Source organism: Panulirus ornatus, chromosome 42 (assembly GCF_036320965.1).
Source record: "Panulirus ornatus isolate Po-2019 chromosome 42, ASM3632096v1, whole genome shotgun sequence".
Classification (NCBI taxonomy): domain Eukaryota; kingdom Metazoa; phylum Arthropoda; class Malacostraca; order Decapoda; family Palinuridae; genus Panulirus; species Panulirus ornatus.
The window spans coordinates 30,023,398-30,034,277 of NC_092265.1; the positions used below are offsets into that span (position 1 = coordinate 30,023,398).

At 39.1% G+C, this 10,880-nt stretch overlaps 2 non-coding genes across 2 annotated transcripts; one reads left to right on the plus strand and one right to left on the minus strand.

Annotated features, from left to right (window-relative positions):
• Positions 1–4,557: 4,557 nt before the first annotated feature.
• Positions 4,558–4,629, minus strand: TRNAQ-CUG (transfer RNA glutamine (anticodon CUG)). Its single transcript has one exon. It is a non-coding gene; the product is annotated as a tRNA-Gln (tRNA).
• A 746-nt stretch (positions 4,630–5,375) lies between these two features.
• Positions 5,376–5,447, plus strand: TRNAQ-CUG (transfer RNA glutamine (anticodon CUG)). The gene has a single exon. It is a non-coding gene; the product is annotated as a tRNA-Gln (tRNA).
• Positions 5,448–10,880: the final 5,433 nt, after the last annotated feature.

Here is a 10,880-nt window from a genome sequence, read left to right on the forward strand (position 1 = left end):
ACTGACCTGACCACCGGCCGGTGGGTGGCTGTGGCCAACATGAACCCAGGGGCTACACACACACACACACACACACACACACACACACACACACACACCGCCCACCGACTTGACCACCGGCCGGTGGGTGGCTGTGGCCAACATGAACCCAGGGGCTACACACACACACACACACACACACACACACACACACACACATACAGAGCGGCGCCTTCAATTTTTGATGTAGACTGATTTCCTATCTTAGTTCCGTCTACGGAATTCTACATCTTCAGTTCAGCACACCATTGTGGTAATGAAGGGAAAGTCACCACATTTACAAGCCGAGTGCACGTAGCTTATCCCACCTCGTTAGAGAGAAAACTTACCTGTATTTGAATTAATGAACGGGAACAGAGAAGACCAAATCTTATTACACATTTATCATACAACTATATAATTTATATTATATACATTACCACATTTCCTGCACTTTCCATCACAAATTTGCTGAGGTCATAACCTTGTACTTACCATTACCTTACAACCTTAAGGATGGTGGTCTACAACACCTCTAGATTGAAGGAGAAAACGAAAAGTTTCGTTTTAATATTAAGACCACAGAAATGCGGTAATTCCACTTCACTACCACTAACTACTAGTTATTTTACTTGTTGATTTTCACTGCTAAGATTTTCATCCTCTGAGCGAAGCCATACAATAATCGTCCTTATCTACTCTGAGCATTGGATAGCCTCCTGATGATCAAGACTGCTGTTTTGGTTGTCCGTTTCCCTTGTTACTGGTGCGCCTCACTGCACACCTTACATGAGTGCCTTCCACAGTATTAGGGACAGCTGCTGGGCCTCACTGTAGCTACTTCTGGGACGGTTGCCAATCTTCCTCGTATTCCCTCATGACCACAGCGCCAAACCGACTCCCGCCATCAGGCCGAGACGCACAAACATTTCTGACAAAATTGAGACAACCGCTTTCGCGTCAGTTTTGACACCAAATGAATTTATACGACAATTACGTTCAAGATGCTTGGTTTTTCGTTCATGGATTGAACAGAAGCAACCAACGATGGTTGCTACTGCCCAATCCATGAAGTCCCCCCCACCACGGAAAGGTAACCAAGCTTCGGGGGGGATGGGTGTTTACCCTGACGCCAACGGAGAAACTCAATATTAGTGCAGAGATCTTTTCCTCGGTAAAGAAAGTGTAGCCAAACTCCTCCCTCATGAGGTTACTGCACGACAGCAAAGATCACCTTTTGGTTGGCTGTGCTATAGGCAGCACAGCTCCGTCAAAGATCTCACTCCATAAGTGAACTTATATAGATTCCTTTTTTAACATTTTGTTCTGTCTAAAAGGAACTGATCAGTTCTTCTCCAGTGAAAGCAAAAAATCATCGAGAAATTCATTTGTCTTCTCAATATCAGGATCTTGTGGCTCAGTGTGGGGGCCGGGGCTGGTGGGCTGTGTGTCTGGCTGTGTCTGGAGATCGGGGCTGGTGGTCTCTGTGACTGGTTGTGTCTGGGGACCGGGGCTGGTGGTCTCTGTGACTTGCTGTGTCTGGGAAGCGGGGCTGGTGGTCTCTGTGACTTGCTGTGTCTGGGAAGCGGGGCTGGTGGTCTCTGTGACTTGCTGTGTCTGGGAAGCGGGGCTGGTGGTTTCTGTGGCTGGGTGTGTCTGGAGATCAGGTGAAGTCTTGGGCATAAATTTCAATATACTGTGAGCGATATCGTCTCTCAACCGATCCCTCTCGATCTTCTCTTGCACGGCCTTCATGATACGTTTGGGCGGCTTTCTCCATTTTCTTTGCATTTCAGTTGGTGATCCTGCGCCATCGAGCCACATGATACCAGAATAGTATCGTTCCTGTTTCCCAACGGGTCCAATCTTGGTGTCACACATGATGCCGAGTGAACCCAAATGGCGGCCGATGTTTACGTTGGAAGCCACGGGCTCGTTATGTATCTTGCAGTAACTTTCATACCGTTGCTGCAGCTCTTTCCTGCTGATAAGGTACCGCTTCATAGTAATAGTCTTTCCCTTCATTTGAACGAAGGTATTCATGAAACTAACAAAGGAAGCCTTTCCTTTGTAATCCCGTTTGTAGTAACAGAAAGCCATTGGAGACGTGGATTGGGTCAGGCGAAGTTACACACGTCAGGACGACAATTTCAACCCAGGGCTGGAGGGCCAATTGATGATATTCTCACGTCTTGCTCAACCAAGTAACCTCGGTTAGACCTTGTTTATATTTAAATATAGTAAAGCTAATATGGTGAAGCTTGATGATTCTATTTATATGTAAGTTGCAATGTAGTTTGTATATATGCATATATATATATATATATATATATATATATATATATATATATATATATATATATATATATATATATATATATATATATTCTTTCTTTCTTTCAAACTATTCGCCATTTCCCGCATTAGCGAGGTAGCGTTAAGAACAGAGGACTGGGCCTTTGAGGGAATACCCTCACCTGCCCCAATTCTCTGTTCCTTCTTTTGGAAAATTAAAAAAAAAAAAACCGAGAGGGGAGGATTTCCAGCCCCCCGCTCCCTCCCCTTTTAGTCGCCTTCTACGACACGCAGGGAATACGTGGGAAGTACTCTTAATCCCCTATCCCCAGGGATAATATATATATATATATATATATATATATATATATATATATATATATATATATATATATATATATATATATATATATATATATATATATATATATATATATATATATATATATATATATATATATATATATATATATATATATATATACATATATATATATATATATATATATATATATATATATATATATATATATATATATATATATATATATATATATATATATATATATATATATATATATATATATATATATATATATATATATATATATATATATATATATATATATATATATATATATATTTATATATATATTTATATATATATATATATATATATATATATATATATATATATATATATATATATATATATATATACATATATATATATATATATATATATATATATGTATATATATATATATTTTTTTTTTTTTTTTCAATAATGGATGGAACTTAGCTCCTAAGGTAATTTTGCTGTTGGAGTGGGACCTCCAGCCATTCTGTCCACCTTTTCCCTTTCTAGACATGTGGTGGTGCAGTGGGTAGTGTGGCAACCTTCGTCTTCATCTTTTTGGGTGCAGGCTTGCAAACCTCGTGGAGTAGTTGTGGGGTTTGCTTCTTTGCTGCACCCGACATAGCCATCTGGGCGTAGCTATCTACCCGGGCTGGTGGGTCAGCCAGCATAGCTACACGCTCACTCGGTACCTGGGCTGGTGGACGAGCAGCCTTCCTTTCTTCCATGGCTACAGTCTGCCTAACGACCTGGGGTTGTGGAGCAGCCATCCTTACTACCACCCAGGTTGGTTGTGCAGCCTTCTTTCGTTTCTTTGCTACACCTTTCTGGTTGGGCTGGTTGGGCAACCTTCTTTTTCCTCTTCTTCGATACAACCTGCCAACCGAATTCGTCTGCTGGTGGGTCCGTTTCTTTCATGGATACAACCTCTGTAGCCACTTGGGCTGGCCGGTCAACCTTCGGTTGTAGGTAAAAGTATATATATAGAATAATGTGGTTATCATCAGCAGCCAGAGGCCATTCCTCCCTCCTTGCCTGCAGAGTTCTTGATTTTCTGGAAAGTTCTACGAGATTCTGGTAAGATAAATACCATTGAGAGGACGTTGTTAGGGGACAGTCAGGTTCAGTTTAGAGTTGGTTGTGGGATGGTTCTTTTACTGTGTCGTATCAGCCAGATGGGTATTTCTTTTCACAGTTTTCGTTAAAGTTTGTTTTCTAGAGGCATAATCTAGAACACTATTTTCCATATGTTTATCATTTTTCTTGTTATAGTTTCATTATCATCATTAGTTTTGTTATTGTTGACTTTCAGATATTTAATGTTATGTTTGTGATTCCCGTGGAAGTGTCTGACATCTTGCTAGAAGACTTTCTGGTCACAATATTTCTGCACTGGGGAGTTGATCGTATTCTTTTATTGCAGGTTTTGTTATTATCTTGCTTTACATTAAGGTCTACTGGAGGTTTTCCCAATGCTGGTTGAACATATGTCCAGCAACAGGAGTTGGCGTAAGATACAGTATTGATGAAACTTATCTATCTATATACCTATCTAAATATCGCTCTATCTATCTATCAATATAACTATCTATCTACCTATTTATCTATCTATCTTTATCTGAAAGTCAACAATAATAGAATCATAGATATATGAAGTATAACAACGTCCTGTAAATGGCAATTATCTCACCAGAATCTTCTAGAACCTTCCAGAAAACTATGAACTCTGCAGGCAAGGAGGGAGGAATGGTCTCCGGCTATTGATAAAACCATATTATTCCATATATATATGTTTATAAATACATATTTATGTATATATATGAATGTATATATAACGTACAGAATAATGTGGCCATCATCAGTATCGAAGAAAACTGAAAAGATGGAGGTCCCACCGAGATTCGAACTCGGATTGCTGGATCCAGAGTCCAGAGTGCTAACCCTTACACCATGGGACCTGATAAGAAAAGATGTGATTTCATCTAAATGTTTTACATATAATCAACCAGAGGCCATTCCTCCCTCCCTGCCTGCAGGGTTCAAGGTTTTCTAGAAGGTTCTCGAAGATTCTGGGTAGGAACTGCCATTGAGAGGACGTAGTTATACGTATCATTAATGATATTGTTGTTGACTTTCTGATTTACATAGATAGATAGATAGATAGTAGATAGATAGATGTGTAAAAAAAAGATATTGGATAGATCGATAGATACGTAAGGCTGTATATGTCAATTTTCACAGAAATCATTGATATCTGCGTTATTCTGCAAGAAATACATGTACATGGATGTAGTGATGATATGGGTTAGGTATAAGACCAGTCGTCTTGAGGTTGTAGTGATTGTGACCATTGACTTCAACCTTAATGGTGTAGTGAAGATAAAGTTGTAGTGAAGATAAATCTTGAAATGACTCATAAGGTTGTTGTGAGTACAAGGATGCATCGTAAATGAGTACTTCCTACCTGAAAGTCAACAATTACAAAATTGATCAAGTATAACAACATCCTCGGACAACCAACTACAAACACCAACCATAGAGTGAACCTGACTGTCACCTAACGACGACCTCTCAAAGGTAATGATCTTACCAGAATCTTCGAGAACCTTCTAGAAAACCTTGAACCCTGCAGGCAGGGAGGGAGGAATGGCCTCTGGTTGATTATATGTAAAACATTTAGATGAAATCACATCTTTTCTTATCAGGTCCCATGGTGTAAGGGTTAGCACTCTGGACTCTGGATCCAGCAATCCGAGTTCGAATCTCGGTGGGACCTCATCTTTTCAGTTTTCTTCGATACTGATGATGGCCGCATTATTCTGTACGTTATATATACATTCATATATATACATAAATATGTATATATAAACATATATATGGAATAATATGGTTTTATCAATAGCCGGAGACCATTCCTCCCTCCTTGCCTACAGAGTTCATAGTTTTCTTGAAGGTTCTAGAAGATTCTGGTGAGATAATTGCCATTGAGAGGACGTTGTTATACTTCATATATCAATGATTTTATTATTGTTGACTTTCAGATAAAGATAGATAGATATATAGATAGATAGATAGTTAGATTGATAGACTGATAGAGCGATATTTAGATAGTTATACAGATAGATAAGTTTCATCAATACTGTATCTTACGCCATCTCCTGTTGCTGGACATATGTTCAACCAGCATTGGGAAAACCTCCAGTAGACCTTAATGTAAAGCAAGATAATAACAAAACCTGCAATAAAAGAATACGATCAACTCCCCAGTGCAGAAATATTGTGACCAGAAAGTCTTCTAGCAAGATGTCAGACACTTCCACGGGAATCACAAACATTACATCAAATATCTGAAAGTCAACAATAACAAAACTAATGATGATAATGAAACTATAACAAGAAAAATGATAAACATATGGAAAATAGTGTTCTAGATTATGCCTCTAGAAAACCTAAACTTTAACGAAAATTCTGAAAAAGAAATACCCATCTGGCTGATACGACACAGTAAAAGAACCATCCCACAACCAACTCTAAACTGAACCTGACTGTCCCCTAACAACGTCCTCTCAATGGTATTTATCTTACCAGAATCTCGTAGAACTTTCCAGAAAATCAAGAACTCTGCAGGCAAGGAGGGAGGAATGGCCTCTGGCTGCTGATGATAACCACATTATTCTATATATATACTTTTACCTACAACCGAAGGTTGACCGGCCAGCCCAAGTGGCTACAGAGGTTGTATCCATGAAAGAAACGGACCCACCAGCAGACGAATTCGGTTGGCAGGTTGTATCGAAGAAGAGGAAAAAGAAGGTTGCCCAACCAGCCCAACCAGAAAGGTGTAGCAAAGAAACGAAAGAAGGCTGCCCAACCAACCTGGGTGGTAGTAAGGATGGCTGCTCCACAACCCCAGGTCGTTAGGCAGACTGTAGCCATGGAAGAAAGGAAGGCTGCTCGTCCACTAGCCCAGGTACCGAGTGAGCGTGTAGCTATGCTGGCTGACCTACCAGCCCAGGTAGATAGCTACGCCCAGATGGCTATGTACGGTGCAGCAAAGAAGCAAACCCCACAACTACTCCACGAGGTTTGCAAGCCTGCACCCAAAAAGATGAAGACGAGGGTTGCCACACTACCCACTGCACCACCACATGTCTAGAAAGGGAAAAAGTAGACAGAATGGCTGGAGGTCCCACTCCAACAACAAAATCACCTTTGGAGCTAAGTTCCATCCATTATTGAAAAAAAAAAAGATATATATATATATATATATATATATATATATATATATATATATATATATATATATATATATATATATATATATATATATATATATATATAAATATATATATATATATATATATATATATATATATATATATATATATATATATATATATATATATATATATATATATATATATATATATATATATATATATAAATATATATATATATATATATATATATATATATATATATATATATATATATATATATATATATATATATATATATATATATATATATATATATATATATATATATATATAAATATATATATATATATATATATATATATATTCCCTGGGGATAGAGGAGAAAGAATACTTCCCACGTATTCCCTGCGTGTCGTAGAAGGCGACTAAAAGGGGAGGGAGCGGGGGGCTGGAAATCCTCCCCTCCCGTTTTTTTTTTTTTTTTTTTTTTTTTTTTTTTTTTCCAAAAGAAGGAACAGAGAATTGGGCCAGGTGAGGGTATTCCCTCAAAGTCCCAGTCCTCTGTTCTTAACGCTACCTCGCTAATGCGGGAAATGGCGAATAGTTTGAAAGAAAGAATATATATATATATATATATATATATATATATATATATATATATATATATATATATATATATATATATATATATATATATGCATGGGGTGTTCAGTGTTGTAAATGGAAATGGTGAAGAGCTTGTAGATTTATGTGCTGAAAAAGGACTGATGATTGGGAATACCTGGTTTAAAAAGCGAGATATACATAAGTATACTTATGTAAGTAGGAGAGATGGCCAGAGAGCGTTATTGGATTACGTGTTAATTGACAGGCGTGCGAAAGAGAGACTTTTGGATGTTAATGTGCTGAGAGGTGCTACTGGAGGGATGTCTGATCATTATCTTGTGGAGGCTAAGGTGAAGATTAGTATGGGTTTTCAGAAAAGAGGAGTGAATGTTGGGGTGAAGAAGGTGGTGAGAGTAAGTGAGCTTGGGAAGGAGACCTGTGTGGGGAAGTACCAGGAGAGACTGTGTACAGAATGGAAAAAGGTGAGAACAATGGAAGTAAGGGGAGTGAGGGAGGAATGGGATGTATTTAGGGAATCAGTGATGGATTGCGCAAAAGATGCTTGTGGCATGAGAAGAGTGGGAGGTGGGCTGTTTAGAAAGGGTAGTGAGTGGTGGGATGAAGAAGTAAGAGTATTAGTGAAAGAGAAGAGAGAGGCATTTGGACGATTTTTGCAGGGAAAAAATGCAATTGAGTGGGAGAAGTATAAAAGAAAGAGACAGGAGGTCAAGAGAAAGGTGCAAGAGGTGAAAAAAGGGCAAATGAGAGTTGGGGTGAGAGACTATCAGTAAATTTTAGGGAGAATAAAAAGATGTTCTGGAAGGAGGTAAATAGGGTGCGTAAGACAAGGGAGGAAATGGGAACTTCAGTGAAGGGCGTAAATGGGGAGGTGATAACAAGTAGCGGTGATGTGAGAAGGAGATGGAATGAGTATTTTGAAGGTTTGTTGAATGTGTCTGATGACAGAGTGGCAGATATAGGGTGTTTTGGTCGAGGTGGTGTGCAAAGTGAGAGGGTTAGGGAAAATGATTTGGTAAACAGAGAAGAGGTAGTAAAAGCTTTGCGGAAGATGAAAGCCGGCAAGGCAGCAGGTTTGGATGGTATTGCAGTGGAATTTATTAAAAAAGGGGGTGACTGTATTGTTGACTGGTTGGTAAGGTTATTTAATGTATGTATGACTCATGGTGAGGTGCCTGAGGATTGGCGGAATGCGTGCATAGTGCCATTGTACAAAGGCAAAGGGGATAAGAGTGAGTGCTCAAATTACAGAGGTATAAGTTTGTTGAGTATTCCTGGTAAATTATATGGGAGGGTATTGATTGAGAGGGTGAAGGCATGTACAGAGCATCAGATTGGGGAAGAGCAGTGCGGTTTCAGAAGTGGTAGAGGATGTGTGGATCAGGTGTTTGCTTTGAAGAATGTATGTGAGAAATACTTAGAAAAGCAAATGGATTTGTATGTAGCATTTATGGATCTGGAGAAGGCATATGATAGAGTTGATAGAGATGCTCTGTGGAAGGTATTAAGAATATATGGTATGGGAGGCAAGTTGTTAGAAGCAGTGAAAAGTTTTTATCGAGGATGTAAGGCATGTGTACGTGTAGGAAGAGAGGAAAGTGATTGGTTGGTTCTCAGTGAATGTAGGTTTGCGGCAGGGATGTGTGATGTCTCCATGGTTGTTTAATTTGTTTATGGATGGGGTTGTAAGGGAGGTAAATGCAAGAGTCCTGGAAAGAGGGGCAAGTATGAAGTCTGTTGGGGATGAGAGAGCTTGGGAAGTGAGTCAGTTGTTGTTCGCTGATGATACAGCGCTGGTGGCTGATTCATGTGAGAAACTGCAGAAGCTGGTGACTGAGTTTGGTGAAGTGTGTGGAAGAAGAAAGTTGAGAGTAAATGTGAATAAGAGCAAGGTTATTAGGTACAGTAGGGGTGAGGGTCAAGTCAATTGGGAGGTGAGTTTGAATGGAGAAAAACTGGAGGAAGTGAAGTGTTTTAGATATCTGGGAGTGGATCTGTCAGCGGATGGAACCATGGAAGCGGAAGTGGATCATAGGGTGGGGGAGGGGGCGAAAATTTTGGGAGCCTTGAAAAATGTGTGGAAGTCGAGAACATTATCTCGGAAAGCAAAAATGGGTATGTTTGAGGGAATAGTGGTTCCAACAATGTTGTATGGTTGCGAGGCGTGGGCTATGGATAGAGATGTGCGCAGGAGGATGGATGTGCTGGAAATGAGATGTTTGAGGACAATGTGTGGTGTGAGGTGGTTTGATCGAGTAAGTAACGTAAGGGTAAGAGAGATGTGTGGAAATAAAAAGAGCGTGGTTGAGAGAGCAGAAGAGGGTGTTTTGAAATGGTTTGGGCACATGGAGAGAATGAGTGAGGAGAGATTGACCAAGAGGATATATGTGTCGGAGGTGGAGGGAACGAGGAGAAGAGGGAGACCAAATTGGAGGTGGAAAGATGGAGTGAAAAAGATTTTGTGTGATCGGGGCCTGAACATGCAGGAGGGTGAAAGGAGGGCAAGAAATAGAGTGAATTGGAGTCATGTGGTATACAGGGGTTGACGTGCTGTCAGTGGATTGAAGCAAGGCATGTGAAGCGTCTGGGGTAAACCATGGAAAGCTGTGTAGGTATGTATATTTGCGTGTGTGGACGTGTGTATGTACATGTGTATGGGGGGGGGGGGGTTGGGCCATTTCTTTCGTCTGTTTCCTTGCGCTACCTCGCAAACGCGGGAGACAGCGACAAAGTATAAAAAAAAAAAAAAAAAAAAAAATATATATATATATATATATATATATATTTATATATATATATATATATATATATATATATATATATATATATATATATATATATATATATATATATATATATATATATATATGGCAGTGTGGTTACTGCTTCCTTCAGTTAAACAGATTTAGAGAAGTTTTTTCTTTGTTCAGTTATGGATGTGGAGACCAGAAAAGATTCTTTTAAGTCTGACACTTTTGATTGAAAATTTTGTTTGAATAAGAGTTAATTTACTCTGGAGTTTTGGGAACTCCAAAAGCTCTCTCTGGATGGTCTTGATACATGAAAATCAGTCTCATTTTGAATCATGTTTAACTTTGTCAGGTATTTATTAAGCATGTACTTTTATGATGTGCTGAAATGGTGTGGCATGGAGAGGATAAGTGAGGAAAGGTTGTCATACAGGATTACTTGTCATAAGTGGAGGGAACAAGGAGTGTTGGAGTACAAAGGTGGAGAGGGAAGGATGGAGTGAAAGATTTTGAGCGATTGATGCCTGAACATGCAGGAGGTCTCAAAGCTTTCACTGGATAGTGAATTGGAATGTAGTATACTGAGGCTGACGTGCTGTCATTGGACTGAGCCAG